At 35.0% G+C, this 16,540-nt stretch overlaps 1 protein-coding gene across 2 annotated transcripts in view; it reads left to right on the top strand.

Annotated features, from left to right (window-relative positions):
• The window catches only part of ATPCL (ATP-citrate synthase), a 74,652-nt gene that overhangs the window by 16,783 nt on the left and 41,329 nt on the right, over positions 1-16,540 (top strand). Inside the window, exon 1 of one of the 2 annotated variants that reach the window (XM_068769990.1) lies at positions 11,123-11,213. The exons of the other annotated variant lie outside the window; for it this stretch is intronic. The gene's annotated coding sequence lies outside the window, so the exon portion shown is untranslated. Of the gene's footprint in view, positions 1-11,122; positions 11,214-16,540 lie in introns of those variants that run through there. 2 annotated transcript variants of the gene reach the window in all.

Below are 16,540 nucleotides of genomic sequence, written 5' to 3' on the forward strand. Positions count from 1 at the left end.
TATATGAACTTGTATATACCTCTATCTCATTGATTTAAATTCATAATTGAAATTACTGAAGTGGCACTTGGGGCAGGCCTTATAGCGCGCAGTACAAGCGGCCGTTTAGGCCTTAAGGTTCTGGAGTGAAGACCACAGACCAAGAAGCAGGCGTAGGACGTGCACCCACAAGGCGGAAATGACATGTTAAGGTCGTCTAGAGGCTCTGGATATGCAGGTCGCTTCTAACTAGTCGTTTTAGAACGTTTCTCTAGGCCGTGCCTATGTCCAACACTAGACGTCTTACGGTTGAAACGATAATGACCTACGCTTATATATATACATATATATATATATACATATATATATATATACATATATATATATATACATATATATATACACATATATATATATATATATATATATAAGCGTAGGGGACATGATATATATGATTAAATAGAGAACGTAGTGATAGGTCATCTATTTAAAATTAAATTATTTTTCTCACGAACAATTGTTACATCATATACAATGACTATTATTGTTCGGTCGAAGTCAGTGCTGTTAGTCCTGGCGGCTTTTACAGCTTCATCAGAACAGTGATCACGGCGCGGAAGAGTCCGTGAAAATTACGAAATATGAAATAGGCCGTCGTATTTCAGCTTGCATAATGGCGATCGCACAAAGGAAGCTTACATGAGTTGGTGTAGTAATATGTAAGTGTAGTATTGTTTGGAGGGAAGCGAGGACGACTCGGCAATCTAAGGGTACTGATCCTACCTCGTATCAACCTCACTGTTTGAGGAGGTGAAGGCGAGCGGTCACCTTCATATACGTATCGGTTTGTATGTTATACGATGATTGCCAATTGCGATGTTTGGCTTTTTGCTCACGTCGAATTTTGGCGTATAGTGAACGCGGCAGCATTGCTACTAACGCATTTTAGTCGCATCTATAATGCATTACTGCTTCGCCACGGGTGGAGAACGGAGGGAGAGTGGTGTGAGTGGAAATCTGAGCATCGCGAAAAGCGCAATAATGTCATGTTAGAATCCGACAATCCACATCAGGACCCCCGACTGCATCGTTTCAAAATGTCGTCGTGACTTGACCGTCTTTATTTATTTTTTTCGCTATCACCGATTAAACTGTCCGATTTTATTTATTGTCTGATACGCTTATCAACCTATTATAAATCGCTGCATCTATAATGATAAGCGGAAGCGTATTCGATTATTGAAGTTGCAATCCTTATTCTGTACGGTGCATTGATAAAATTGTCACAGCACAAGTCCCTTGTCGGACTCCTAGTAAACGGTGGAGTGTTTCACATGGCATTCGCAAGTTCAAAGACAAGTGGAGAAGTCTTATATAACACCTCTATTTTATTTACGAGGGCGTTACTAAGTGTGACCAGCGTGTGGCTGGTTTTTGACAAACGTAGTTAGTTGTGACTAAAGCGTGACTAGGTGTATATAACAAGAGCATGAATAATTCTGACTAAGGTGTGATAGTTATGACTACAGCGGCGTTTAATAAGAGACGAAGGTGTGACTAGTTGTAACTTGAGGGTAATTGAATGTTTTGGACGTTGACTAGTTATAACTACCCACGCTTAGTTCTGAATAGAGCGTGACTAAATGATTGACCACACGTGGGGCAGGGAAGTTACATTTCGGGTAAATGAATTCTTCAGGTTTCTTCACTTCACATGTCCTATCTTTCCTTATATGCAAATCTTTCATACATAGCCTTTTTTCATTCATCTCTATTCTCTGATCACAATTTTACATTACATGTCATAGATTTTATTACTTATTTTTATTTAATACATCTTATTGTCAGTTTTACAATTAGATTTAATTTTCATTATTTTGCTTGTATGGCTTTTTTATGATTATTATCACAGTTTTGTTTATTTCTGCGGTTCTTACCGGTTCGTAGGATGTAGAGTCAGTAACTATATTGTTACCTGTAGTGAGTAGTGTATTACTATTTGTGACAAGAGCATAACTAGTTGCGACCAGGGCATCTGCTTACGACTAGATTATTACTTGTAATGACTAGGATGTATCTGGTTTTGAACAAGTTGAAAAGGGAATCTTGCCGCCATTATCCAGTGAAGTGTGGTCGAATTATTATTGGTTTAACAAAGATGATATTATAAAATGTTTAAGTTTATAATTCCGCAATAGACATGCACTGATACGTCGTGGAGTCGATATAGGTCGAAGGTTGCCGACCTTACTTATCGTTTTTATTGATTTCTCTAATAAATACGTTGACATTGCAAAGGACAAATTGTGACTGTTATATATAGATAATTGTTGTAAACAGTGTATGTTTGTCACGGTAGCAAAAATGTTAAAGCTTGCGATATGTTGCAAAGGTACCTACTTTTATCTACTCGGGCCTACGTGCTGGTAGGTAAGTAAGAAAAGGACCAATATTTAGCCACTTCCGCACATGCAGTGGTAGTCGTGCACAGAGTCTGTTTGGCACTAATCGGTGTAACATAACTCCTGAAGATGCCCCGTGGAGGGTTGAACACGTATTGAGAGATTTGACGGTGGCGGTTGTGCGATTCGCATTGTTTGCCGCATGCGCATTTATCAGCGGGCTAGCGGGCGGTGCGCTTTGTTGCACGACTACCACTGCGTGCAGAAGTGGCTAAATATTGGTCCTTTTCTTATTCTTGCATTGTTGTCAAAGGCATTGCTTAGATCAGCTAGGCTGGCCTGACTTCCATCTAGCCACTTGGATCTCAAAAAACTGAATTAGTTAAAAAGAATTATATTTTTACAAACCGGTAAACGCGGCATGAGTACACTTCCTTCTAGGTCGACCGACTATATTGTCATAGTTACGGGCTGCGCAAGAGCTTTCACCGTGGTGATATTTAGGCCAGATCTAAGGCTGATATGATGATAGTTATTCAAGGTATAGAGCTTATCCAAAGATATCTATGACGGGAAAACCCATAATCGCCACGCTTGGCAGGCGGGTTGGCGATCGCAGTGTGGTATTATGGTACGCAGAAGACCCTGCTGCATATCCTCTGGAAACTTTTTTGTAAGCAGTAGAAATCCTTAATAAACAATGGACAAAGTGTTATCTGGACTAGAAATTTTCCAAAAATATTTTTTCTTTAGAGTTTATCTAACAGGATGCCCCTTAGTTGTAGTGGACGAGGTGAATGTAGTGCAAGAGCTAGTGTAATACTCGTACATATTAATCTACAAATTATTTTAATGATTCAGACAGTTTGTGTAGCAAGAAAAGGATCAATATTTAGCCTGCTTGCTTGCATGTGCGGAAGTGGCCAAATATTGGTCCTTTTCTTACTTAGGATGGACTTCCGCAAGGTAATGCCTGATTACATTAAATAGTTGTAGCAACAATTCTTGATCGTTCTAATTATATCAATTAATCAATAGTTCATTTTTTTATTTTAATTTAATAGATCTCTGCGTATTGTTGTTACAATTTGCAATGATAATATGAAGTTCGCACACTGTGTTACAGTAAATTGCATAATCAATTGTATGGAAACAATACAATCAGCGCAAATATTAAAAAAACCGGACAAATAAAGGGACTAAATGAAGTGTGGGAGAAGACACTGTAACACTGTTTATTAAAATGAAATGCTAGGTACTAAGAAGGAATTTAACCAAATGAACAATTTATATCATTACGAGAAAAGCGATATAATATGTCAGTATTAGATAAATGAAGAAACAATTTACAATGTTATTAATATATGTGGGGATATCAAATAATAAAGGCGGCGGTTCTGTCAAGTATAATTAATATAATAAGTATAATAAGTACTTTATGCTAAGTAGAATTCTTTAGTAGTTAGTTACTTTGTACTTCTCGTGACATTACATCGACTTGACGGTTAGACGTTAAAAAAACAAATTGACAAACGTACCTTAAGTGTATAGTAATTAGTAAATTTAAAAACTTGAAATTAATTTTATCATAAACCCTTATATATATATACTAGCTGATCCCGCAAACGTTGTTTGCAAAAAAAATTAAAGTTTTTAATTAACAAATGTAAGATAAGGGTTGATCGTAGAGGGGTGAAAATTTAAGGTTGTATGTATTTTTGTATGCTGTATCATAATAAAATAAAAACCAAAAAAATTGTCTAAAAAATAAAAATAATAATTTAGGGGTGGACCACCCTTATCACTTAGGGGTATGAAAAATAGATAGTAGTCGATTCTCAGATCTACTGAATACGCATATAAAATTTGGTAAAAGTCGGTCAAGCCGTTTAGGAAGAGTTCAAGTTCGAACACCGTGACACGAGAATTTTATATATTAGATATATATATATATGTATATATATATATATATGTATATATATATATATATATATATGTATATATATATATATGTATATATATATATATAATTATGAAATACGAACCATGGCGTGGATAGACTCTCCACTAGTGGACTGTCGACATGTCAAGGTCGTGGGAAGTCGCTAGATTCGGTCAGCGTAAGATTTCTTGGCGATTTGGGGGGAGGAGGGGGGGCTTCGCCTTGCTTTGGGCCTCTATCGGCTGATATGATAATGATTATTATTGAATTATAGTTACTTATAAAAATACAATGTTTAAGTTTATTAAAGTCAGGATTTTTAAGGATATTTTAGTATAGTTGTCTTTTTTATCACATTCTCTTCACTTACGTTCATTAACCCTTTCCTTACCGCAGTCCGTTCCGCCGTAGTGACGCTACTGTACCGGACATGTGCGCGATGTTTGAATTTACTCATCTGTGTGACATATTTGAAGATTTTACTGGTATATTAATTAAAAATAGAAGCTAGGTAAAATTAGTAATTTATTTAGCTGTGATAAATCTTAAAACAGGGATCTTTACACCTGCCGTGCCTCCGGCGCTGGTACATACAGGTCTTCCAGTGGTCACCGGGTAACTCCAGCGCCTGTAACGAAAGGGTTAATTTATTTTCTCACTGTTGATCAACTGGTAGAGAATGTTTTCACTATTGTACTTTATAAGTACAAGTGTATTAATAAATAATAAAATCACATTGTGTAGCTAACGGTCGATTTGCGTAATCATACGCATATGTATAATAATAACAGGAAAATGTATTATCAATGAATAATAATATATATTACTGTATTTATATATTGGCAAGTTTCAACCGGCGAATTCTACTTATGTTTCAAATGCCCGAGGCCAAGACGGTACGGGATTATCATTTCGTTTCAAAGTTACAGAGTGCCGAAATATAAAACTGTTTTTAAATGATATATACAGGTTGATTGTTTTTAGGTGTAAAATATTTATAGCTGAGAATGTATAGTCTGTTTTCTGTTAATGTAATACAACCTGTCCAAAAAGCAATGGTTTGAAAAATAATAAACAACGTAATTGTGATATGTTAAGAAAAAGGGTTTTCGAAATTAGAATTACTATATTAAAATAAATTATTATTTACTATCTGTTTTTGAAGACTTTGTACAGCCAAGTTATTGGTTTGTCGCATTGCAATAGGATTTTTTTTGTAGATATTTGGAAATAATTGTAAAACTTTTATATCTATTACCACCAAAATGTATAAAGCGGGAGCATAATGTAAAACCTATGCCTTAAGGCAATCTTGTACGATCCAAAATCATCATAACTTTGTTATTTAAGTAGCAATTATTTGGAAACTTTTAATTTTTTTTTTAATAATTATATTAACTTTTAAAAAATTAGGTATTACCTTTGGAAGGAGATAAAAGACACGAAGGAGAGGGCAGTTTAGGGTGTAAATATATACATATATTTACATTACTATACACACAAACATAAATACAAATATATATATATATATATATATATATATAAATATATATATATATATATATATATATATATATAAATATATATATATATATATAGCTAGCAATATACACTAACATGAAATATTTCTAAATTATCTTGTTATAGATTTAAGAAGTTCGTTAAACAAAAATATTATAATAACGTGAAAATAGAACTTGGGAATGAATTGATCTACAACTGTGTTGAAGATGTCGTAAGTGATCCAAAAAAAATCCGACCGAGTTTGTTATGGTCTTCTTTCAGTTTCGTTCAGAGCCTTCGTAGTCTTAAGTTGAAAGGTTCTATTATATGCGAGTTCGATCTGATTTTAGTTACTATAAAATTGCACTTGTGGAATTCTTCTCATGCAGACGAGCCTAGAGAACTGACACTTGTGGTCGTAGGTTGCGAGTTCGATTTTTGAGATACAATCTTATATAATTTAAATCATACTGTTCATTAATTATATAGGATTGCTGCTCACACACAAGTTTTCAAAGATCGAGCAGCAGCGTTCTCCGCGTATCATCATACCATACTCCGATCGCCAACCCGCCCGCCACGTGGGGATTATAGTATATCTCCCTGTAGGTATCTTTGGGAGTGGACTATGCCTTGTATTAGATGTCTATGGGCTAAAAAGATGTACATAGACCGGTATATTTCAAAATTAATGTCGATAGTATGCAGATATAAATAGATGAGATACTTCTTTGAACCGAACTCCCACTACTAGCGTGGCAATTATGGTATATCACACACCACTTATAATATCTAGGGGAAGGCTTCTTCCTTGTAATAGGCGTCATAGGCTGAAATGAAGACATCCTCTAGATTTCTATGTCGTGTGTGAAATGAAATCTGTACCAAAACACCGAAGTGTATAATTAAGTTATTAAAAGAAAGTTACAAGGCTGTGCGGGTGAACAATTTTTTTTTAATTCGACCCATGTTACATGACTTACATTATCGATAACTGATTACCTTGATATTACGTTCGTGTAGCACTTAATGGCTCGTTGGACAGCTCACGACAACTCTAATCAATATTACTTCGCACGTAATAGATTTCGATTCGAATGCTCGTATTGTGTTAAAAAATAATTATATAACTTTACATGGTCTGTTACACCTAGATTATAAAGCTCGATGTCTACCAAATTACCTTTTAGACTCCATGGACTCATATAAGCGTTCAGTAAAGTCGCCCACCTATTTTGTGCCGTGTCCCACTATAGTCTTTTAAGGAAGGCTAAAACTCGTGTTGAGTCGACCTTCGAATTGCCCACTTTAAAAAAAATTGCCCCCCTGTGGGTCGTGGGACCGACGTTAGGAAACCCTGTTTTAAGTCATCAGTGCCTTAACTTACTCAGGTGGACCCCTAGGCGTCTAAGTTGGTGTGATAAATGTGAAACATCATGAGACTCGAAACAGACCGAGTGATTTTTGTTTACTTTTATTTGAATACGTACTAGCTCTTGTACCCCAGCGATTGAGAACTAAAACTTGCAATCGTAGGTCGCAGGTTCGATTACAATCTTATATAATTCAAATTCTATGCTTAAATTATAAAGGATTTCTTCTCTTCACGGAAAAGTTTTCAGAGGTCAGGCAACGGCGTCGTCTGCGTACCATAATAACATACTGTGATCGACTTGCTACAAGCGTGGCGATTGTGGTATATCCCCCTGTAGATATCTTTAGGGGAATGCCTTGCTATGGGGCGGTTATGGGTTAAACGATGTACGTAATCGGTATATTTTAAGGTTAATATCGATTATACATAGATATAAATAGATGAGACACTTTTAATCCGGACTCCTACTGCTATAAAATGCATGGCATTTGCAGTTTCCACGGGTTCGAAACAGCAGGGTGCAGAGGGCATTTAGGACCTCTTTATTTAAGACGGCTCGGACCGCGTCGAGATCTCAGATTGCTTTCGGTGATGCCATGGCGTGGGTAGGTTCAATCTTCCCCCGGAACGAGGACACATTTTGAGAAGAATGTATCAAGTTTTCTGGAATAGGATGAGTTATACTAATAGAGCATGCTCTAAATCTCACGGCATTTAACGGTCTGTAGCGCTTGGGCAGCGACTTGAAATAAAATAATGTAGCAACTAATATGTTATTGAGTATTTAAAATTGTATTGTTCATATGTATAAATTTTAGCTGTATTTACCCATAAGAGAAAATTGTGTAAGAAAAATTGTAAAAAATTATAAAACGCTGTCGTGCCTCAGAGCTGTGAGAAGAAAGATCCGTATCAAATAGCGGCAACCCTGTCTGCGTTTAGTTTAAGCGAAAAATAAATATTGTAAAAAAAAACACTAGCGATACAAATTAGAATTAATAAAAAAAAAAGAGGGCGCTGCTGTTTGCAGTGTCCGCTTTAAGGGAGCTGATCGCATATGGCGCTTAGTTAAACCACTTTGAGACAGTAAAGATCAATTGTTAGGAGCATCCGCTCAGTTATAAATATAATATGTAAATATAATATATAAATATATATCTAATATATAAAATTCTTGTGTCACGGTGTTCGTGAACTTGAACTCCTCTGAAACGGCTTGACCGATTTTTACCAAATTTTATATGCGTATTTAGTAGGTCTGAGAATCGGCTACTATCTATTTTTCATACCCCTAAGTGATAAGGGTTGTTCACCCTTAAAAATTTTTTTTTATTTTTTTGACGAAATTTTTTGTTTTTATATTTTTATGATACAGCATACAAAAATACATACAACCCTAAATTTTCACCCCTCTACGATCAACCCTTATTTTTAAATTGAAAATTAAAAATATTTTTTTTTGCAAAACGTTTGCGGGATCAGCTAGTAATATATATAAATAACTGTGTTAAGCTATAAATCCACCGAAGACGTATGATAAGGATGCGTTTTTACCAATAGAATATTTTATTTACGCGCAAATAAAGTGATCTTATTGGTTCTCAACAAACATACTAACGCTAAGTAACCTGTGCACAGTGAAAACGCACTCTTAATTACAAGGTAATAATCTCGCTTAGGAAATATAAGCAGTATAGTATAGTATATAAGGACATTTTTAGAAAAAAACAACCATTAGTTTAACAAACAATAGTTATTGATCACGAATAACAGGTTTAGAGTGAACATATAATTAAAAGTACTGTTATCTAGTAGTAAAAAGTAAAGTTTAAATCGTTAGAGATAAATTAAGGAATCAAATGTCATATTTATCAGCTGGATTTAAGCCTTTCCCAAAGATTACAATTGGACCGATCGGAAATTACCTGCATCCAGTATCCTCAGGCTTTAAAGTCATCTGACGTCTGGATGGACGAACTACCCGGCGCTTGCCGGTTCGTGTTCTCCGTTCTGTTCCGCTATGTAACCTGCTTGCTTCAAGATGTTAAACTGCTGAGCTAATATCGGTTACTTTCGTTCATCTAAGGATGTCCACGTATCTGATACATTTGTGTTTGGTAATCTGTGAAACAATCATAATTACATAAACCCATACATACCTCCTTCTCTTATTCTTTAAGCAAACGACACATTTTCTACACGTCATCGACACGTTGTACGACAGATGCATATATGTGCATACCTTTTCTCTCATAGACTAATTTCAAAATTCCACCGTGTTACCGAAACTATACCGAAAAATAGATTTACATACAGAAAAGTGCGTTGCAATAAAGTTCCAAAATTAATAGTTTTCATATAATCCGGTGAAATCTTTGTATGTAGCGGCCCGAGCCTTCTTAGATAAAGGTCTTAGATGACTTCCCTGTTGCCTCTAAACCGCGGAATCTGAAAATACCTTTTGGATAGCAGTGAGAGTCTGATTCAAAAAAAGTGTCTCTTATATTTATATTTATGTACTATCGATATTAACCCTTTCCACTCCAAGGCTTTTATGTAGCATCGATAAAATTTAATTGAATTATAGTATCTTGCGATTCTAGAATATGTTTCATTCGTTCGTGATTCAAACATTTTAGTAACAAAAATCTTTCCTGTTTTAAAATTTTCCGCAAAAAGCAGTATTACACCATGTCGAGTATCACTCGACAGTGGAGCTCGTGGAACAAAATGTGAGTGACACTCGACATTGTAGTGGAAAGGGTTAACTTTGAAATATACTGATTTACGTACTTAACTAAATGTAAACAATAATAGTGATTCTTGATTTATCTTGACCGAGTCTTATTATGTTTCTCGTTTCATGTCACGTCAACTTATTTTACGCTCCTGGAATAGTTAAGTATTGATGACTAAGAAGCAAACGAATATCTGCGCTGACTTGTCTAAACGCTTATACGCCTTCATACAGCTTAAAATTCACTTTGTCACTCGAAAATGAGTGTTTTTTTTACATATAGTTAAGTAAGAAGCTTATGACTTGCAGTGGGCGTTCATGGTCTGAAACGTAGAAGAAAAAGATAGTTGAATGTAAAGTATAAAGTGCAAAATACACTCACTGTGTCGAGAGACGAAGTGAATTATGTTCACAAGTATATTCTTAAGAAGTTTATGGTACAAGGTAACTAAAATAATTTTGACATAACCCCAAAGGGATCCATCCAGGTATCAGCTATAATTATAATTCCTTAGCATTAATAATTATTAAGTTTGTTGTATTTGATTAAAATTTTAATAAGGTAACCTTTAGGAACGTTTAATAGTTTGGAAATCTTTTGTTACGTTTTAAAAATAAAAAGCTACAAAATGTATAGTAATCCGAATCCTCCAAGATTTAATTAAGGTGACAGGCCAATAACTTCTGCCTGAACAGCCTGCAGATACAGATACTAATAATATTAAATTATAATATGTAGTAATCCGAATTTAAAACTTTTTTTATTTTTTATCATTATATATATTACTTTCGAAATCAATCATGTTAAGGTGTACCATACATTGACAGCAATATATATACGTATATACATACACACACAAACACATATGTGTATACATATATCTTTACTCCTTTAAAGGTACTTCACCTGTAACTCATCATTTTGTATATAGCCTTTATACCGTTATAATATTCTCTTCACAATTTTTTCGCTATATATAGCTCTTCAAAACTTTTATACCTCTAAAAAATTACCCTGATTAAATTAGTACCGAATCCTAAATATCACAGTTCGATACAGATCCGTACATCAATTGAAAATCGACGTCGAGCGTAAAGGTGATAGGAATTGTTTGTAGTACACGTGGTAAGGTCGCGGGCAAGCGCCTGCGCAACTCGACTAGACGAGCTCAGTGTCCCGTAAGCGGCCGCACGAAGCGGTTGTGTCGCGTGTGATAAGTAAAGTTGGATTTAATCGGCGAAATCATTTGCGGACCGCTACGGCGCACCGATCGAGTGAGTGCGTTAAGTTATTTCACACGCGAGAAAGTTGAATGGGCCCTCCCGTTCCCTCTTCGCCGTCCTCCGTTCAGTTTTTACTTTCCATTACGTGGCGCGTCAATCTCATTATTGCTATTATAAATATTCACCAATAAACCATTCAGCGATGACTGTTAAGTCAAGAGCAAATATCTACTCGTTATTTTTTTTAACTTCGTACAGACCAAATTTCAATTTCGTAGCGACTCTCTCTTAAATCGATTCTCGGCATATTTTATAAACAAACATATAGATATTCCTTTTGCGATATAGTGTAGTTGGGCCATAACGAATGTGTCGTACCCGCCGTCGCTTTATTTAACGTTACTAGCGCAACGACTCATTTAAAATTTAAAACCACATTAAACATTCAACAGCTCGGAGCGTTTGCTTTTACTTAAAATAAATAATATACGCTGTACATATTTTTCCGACATCCATTGACGCAAGTAGATTTGTAGTTTTTGTGGGTAGCACGCATTTTTTTATATCGTTAATTGTTTTTATTATCTATGTTTTGCAGACCTTTGAGTTTTGTAATTAGCGGTAATTTAAATTAGTCTCTCTAAGTCTACGATATATTTTTGCCACTTTCGGGTAATATTAATGCATTTTTCTTCACCATATGAGCAATGAACTTGGCATTTGTCTTGAAGTAAATTTTGACCTTGCTAGTTATGAGTGACAAAACCAGTTGATCGACAAATTTCACACGACTTTTGCAAATCACGCCATGTTTCTCGAATCGTGAGTTCTTGTGGTAAGCGATAAAATAAGTAGATTAATATAATTGTCTTCGATAAAAAGTATAAATTTATGTCCCCTGTCCCCTACCATTTGCTTTTGAAAACTATTTAGATCAGTATTTCAACCGTACGACATCGACATGAGAATATCGGCTCCCTCATAGATTTAAGATGAAAACTGTTTCCTCTGCACCACGTGGGTGGATGTCTTACACTAAAAATATAATGCATAAAATTGATGATTTTTCGGGTAACTACAAATCGTTGAATAAATATAACATACAAGCACAACCTAAAAAGCAGGTTCAACTGCAGTTATAACTTACTAGGTTGGTGACATGCTTATTTAGAAATTTTAATTTATTTATTCACATTCATTTACATACATACAATAAAAAAATATTGGACTAATTTAGTGACTGGCAAAATAAAACAAAAAGCGTTAGGTTAAAAAAATATTTTCTGGTTATAAAATTCAGATCAACAATAAATCTATTTAACTGCGCACTTTAATCTGATTTAAAAAGAGATTTAGTAGAAAATAAGAGTTAGTAGAGTCGTTTTTAATAACTGCTTTTAAAATGAAAAGTGTCATTAATACGTTCTAAAACATTTAGTTTGAACGAAGATAAGAGTTTATGAGTAACATTTTAACTATTTTCATACATAGTTGGTTATAAGCAATTGAAATGTAATACTGTGTTTAAAAACTAAGGCGAATTTGTTTATAAAATGTAAATTCTTTATTTATTCCACGAAATAAATTTCATCCCCTTCAATATAACGCACATTTGTCTATGCTTTTTCCAGTCTTCGAAACAGTCAGCAGTATGACTTTTAAATCCTTCTTCGATTTGGTTTTTATCTCCTTAATCTTGTCAAAACGGCGTCCCCGCATTACACTTTTCAGTTTCCTGAATAGCCGGAAGTCGCACGGAGCCAAATCAGTCGAATACGATGGTTGCGGAACCTTATGAGTCGAGTTTTTAGCAAAAATTGCGAACAGTCAATGTAGTATGGTCAAACATCGTCATGACATAAAATAAACCCCAAAATGGGTTGAGGAAATGATATTCCAACACTGTTACCGAGGTTTCTAATTGTCATTTGAAGATTTTTTTGAAAATCTTCAGTGGAAGCGGCCCTTGTCGGTTTTAAATGATAATTTCACCTTACTTTTTAAGCGCAGTAAGTAAGGGCATTACATTTATTCATACTATTCTCTACTTCTGATCATTGAAGAACAGCCAAATTTAACATAAAATAGAATTAAATTCAAATTATTTTAAAGTACATTTTTCAATTTAAAATCCATTGGTAGGAGTTTACCTACGAACCCTTTTATTAGACTTACTAGTAAATATAAAAGGGACTTTTCTTTGGTAGGATGGACTTCCGCGAGATAACGCCTGAATCTATTAGTTACTGATAAATTTTTCATGGTACCTTTGTATTACGGAGGCAATGAAAGATTTATGCCGGCATCGGCAACCTCAAAGTTTTGCTGTATTTACCCATAAAAGATAATTGTGTAAGAAAAATTTAAAAAAATTATAAAACGCTGTCGTGCCTCGCAGCTGGGAGAAGAAAGATCCGTATCAAATAGCGGCAACCCTCTTCCAACTGTCTGCGTTTAGTTTAAGCGAAAAATAAATATTGTAAAAAAAAACACTAGCGATACAAATTAGAATTAATATTAAAAAAAAACCTCAAAGTTTATTTGACAAATTTGTCTTGAAAGTAGTTCATTAGCCCATAAACGCCCACTGCAAGACGTAGAACTCCCCCAGAGATATCTCTGGAGGATATACATGATCCTACGAGGCCTGTGTCCAGCTGTGGGCGTCCTGAGGCTGTGTATATCCTATCTAGATAAATATTAGTGAAAAAAAAGTTTATTGTTCTATCCATGGATAACATACTGATGTTAATGCGTGGAATTAAATATTGATGTTCACTCAGGAAGCTATTTATTGTCAAGGATTTTTATAAAACTATATTATACTCTCAGCTGACTTGCCTTTTGAGTCGGTGGTAGCTTTCTGTAGGGACAACAATGACAACATCTTATGTAAGAAAAGAACCAATATTTAGCCACTTCCGCACATGCAGTGGTAGTCGTGCAACAAAGTGCACCGCCCGCCAGCCCACTGATAAATGCGTTTGCGGTAAACAATGCGAATTATTATTATTACAGAACTGCCACCGTCAAATCACTCAACACGTTTTTCACCCCTCCATGGGGCATCTTCAGGAGTTATGTTACACCGATTAGTGCCAAACACAGAGTCTTATGTTGATTGACGTAAAAAATTGATCATTTAATGATGTAAAAAAAAAACAAATTGTTAATTTCTTTTGTTGTGCGGGTGGTTTTACATAAAAAAAGTAGAGAGCATTCTATATTATAATATGTTTGTTTTAGTCTTATATTAATGGCGGCTATACTGTTGGTTGCCTGGTGGAAATACTCGTTTGAAAGTAGAACGGAATGATTAGTGTTGTGCGAATATAATTGAGTTCCGGTTCGAAAGGCGCCAGTTATCAAATGTATGAACGCGACATTCTTTCTTATCTCAAGGTTACGGACATTAACGAGGTACGGGGTATTGTTTTTTTTTTTAATTTTCCGTAACACTACATGTGGTCAAGATATCTGGTCTTTAAGTACTGGCTATTTTAGTTTTTTTTTTTTTATAACGGTCTTTTCTTTTTCCATGACGCTTTATTGTGTTCAATTATTAGCGTTGTTGGAGTATCTTCCGCTACTTCTCACAGCACTCAGCTGTACCAAAATCTTCGACTGCAAAAAGTGGCTGTTGAATCGGTTTCTATTAAAGGACTAGCTGATCCCGCAAACGTTGCTTTGCAAAAAAATTAAAGTTTTTAATTAACAAATAAAAAATAAGGGTTTGATCGTAAAGGGGTGAAAATTTAGGGTTGTATGTATATTTGTATGCCGTATCATAAAAAAATAACAACAAAAAATTTTGTATAGAAAATAGGATAAAAAATTTAGGGGTGGACCACCCTTATCACTTAGGGGTATGAAAAATAGATAGTAGCCGATTCTCAGATCTACTGAATACGCATATAAAATTTGGTAAAAATCGGTCAAGCCGTTTCGGAGGAGTTCAAGTTCGAACACCGTGACACGAGAATTTTATATATTAGATTTAGGAGCGCTAGAAAAGACCGCAGTTACAGCTGTGACGGCCGATCGTTATAAGTTCACAGCCAGAGGACTACGATCGCTTTCTATTGTTCACTAATTGATATACACTGAGTTACACATGCGTCGGCGCGTTATACGGTCTCAAAATAAAGTTTATTTCTCCTATAAATGTTTATATAGGTAAATAATTACCTACCAGAACCAATTACATGCGCTAAATCGCTGTCATTGTTTAAAAAAATGGTAAAGAACAACTTCCTTCGTTTTTAAAATGGGATATCGTGTAGCATGTTATATATATATATATATATATATTGCTATGTATGTATATGTGTATAAATGTATATGTAAGTATTCTTGTATGTATATATAGTAGTGGATGTATTTGTATGTACTTACACCCTAAACTACTGCTCTCCGTGTCTCTCATCTCCATCCAAAGGTAGTCTGATAGAGATCGCCTCGAGCGATAAGACCGCCTCTTGTACCTCTATATGTATGATTTCTTTTTTCTTTTTTCCCTCTAGCTTGTTTTGGATAGGAAGTAAGAAAAGGACCAATATATAGCCACTTCCGCACATGCAGTGGTTCCGTACAGAGTCTGTGTTTGGCACTAATCGGTGTAACATAACTCCTGAAGATGCCCCGTAGAGGGGTGAAACACGTGTTGAGTAATTTGGTGGTGGCGGTTGTGTGATTCGCGTTGTTTGCCGCATACGCATTTATCAGCGGGCTGGCGGGCGGTGCATTTCATTGCACGACTACCACTGCATGTGTGGAAGTGGCTAAATATTGGTCCTTTTCTTACTTAGGATGGACTTCCGCGAGGTAACTTCTGATTCCATTAAATATTTTGGATAGGACTAAGAAGGACTAAAACTTCTTACCCGTTTTATTTATATACCACTTTTATAATACATATCATATATACTACATAATATGTACTGTATGCTGTTTACAACTGGGATCATTCATCAAACACACACGACACATACTCAAGATACTAAATAAGCAAACTCCATACATTGTTAATATAATACACTATCTTTTGTTTAGATTTTTTTTATGTCTACCCTCGTAAATTTTAATAAGTATAGTTTAATTATTAATATTTATAGTTTTATTATGAACAAATCCGTTAGCTGTGAAGGATACTGGAATAAATTAATAAGTGTATGTTTTACCGCATAGTTTGCCTATTGTGCTATAAAAGTTTTTAAAATCCCACGGCACAAATTCAACTGACTACAACATTTGCCGTGAAGTGCAAGAAATTTCGTCAATTTAGTAAAGAACTGTCCGAATTGGATATTCATAGAGAAGATGTTTTAAATAAAGTATGTATAAACCTTTATACTTTATTTATTTCTATAATATCACTG

The sequence above is a fragment of the Battus philenor genome, unplaced genomic scaffold (assembly GCF_028537555.1).
Source record: "Battus philenor isolate CCGP_79_NKW_IND1 unplaced genomic scaffold, ilBatPhil1.0.hap1 SCAF_29, whole genome shotgun sequence".
In the NCBI taxonomy this organism is placed as follows: Eukaryota; Metazoa; Arthropoda; class Insecta; order Lepidoptera; family Papilionidae; genus Battus; species Battus philenor.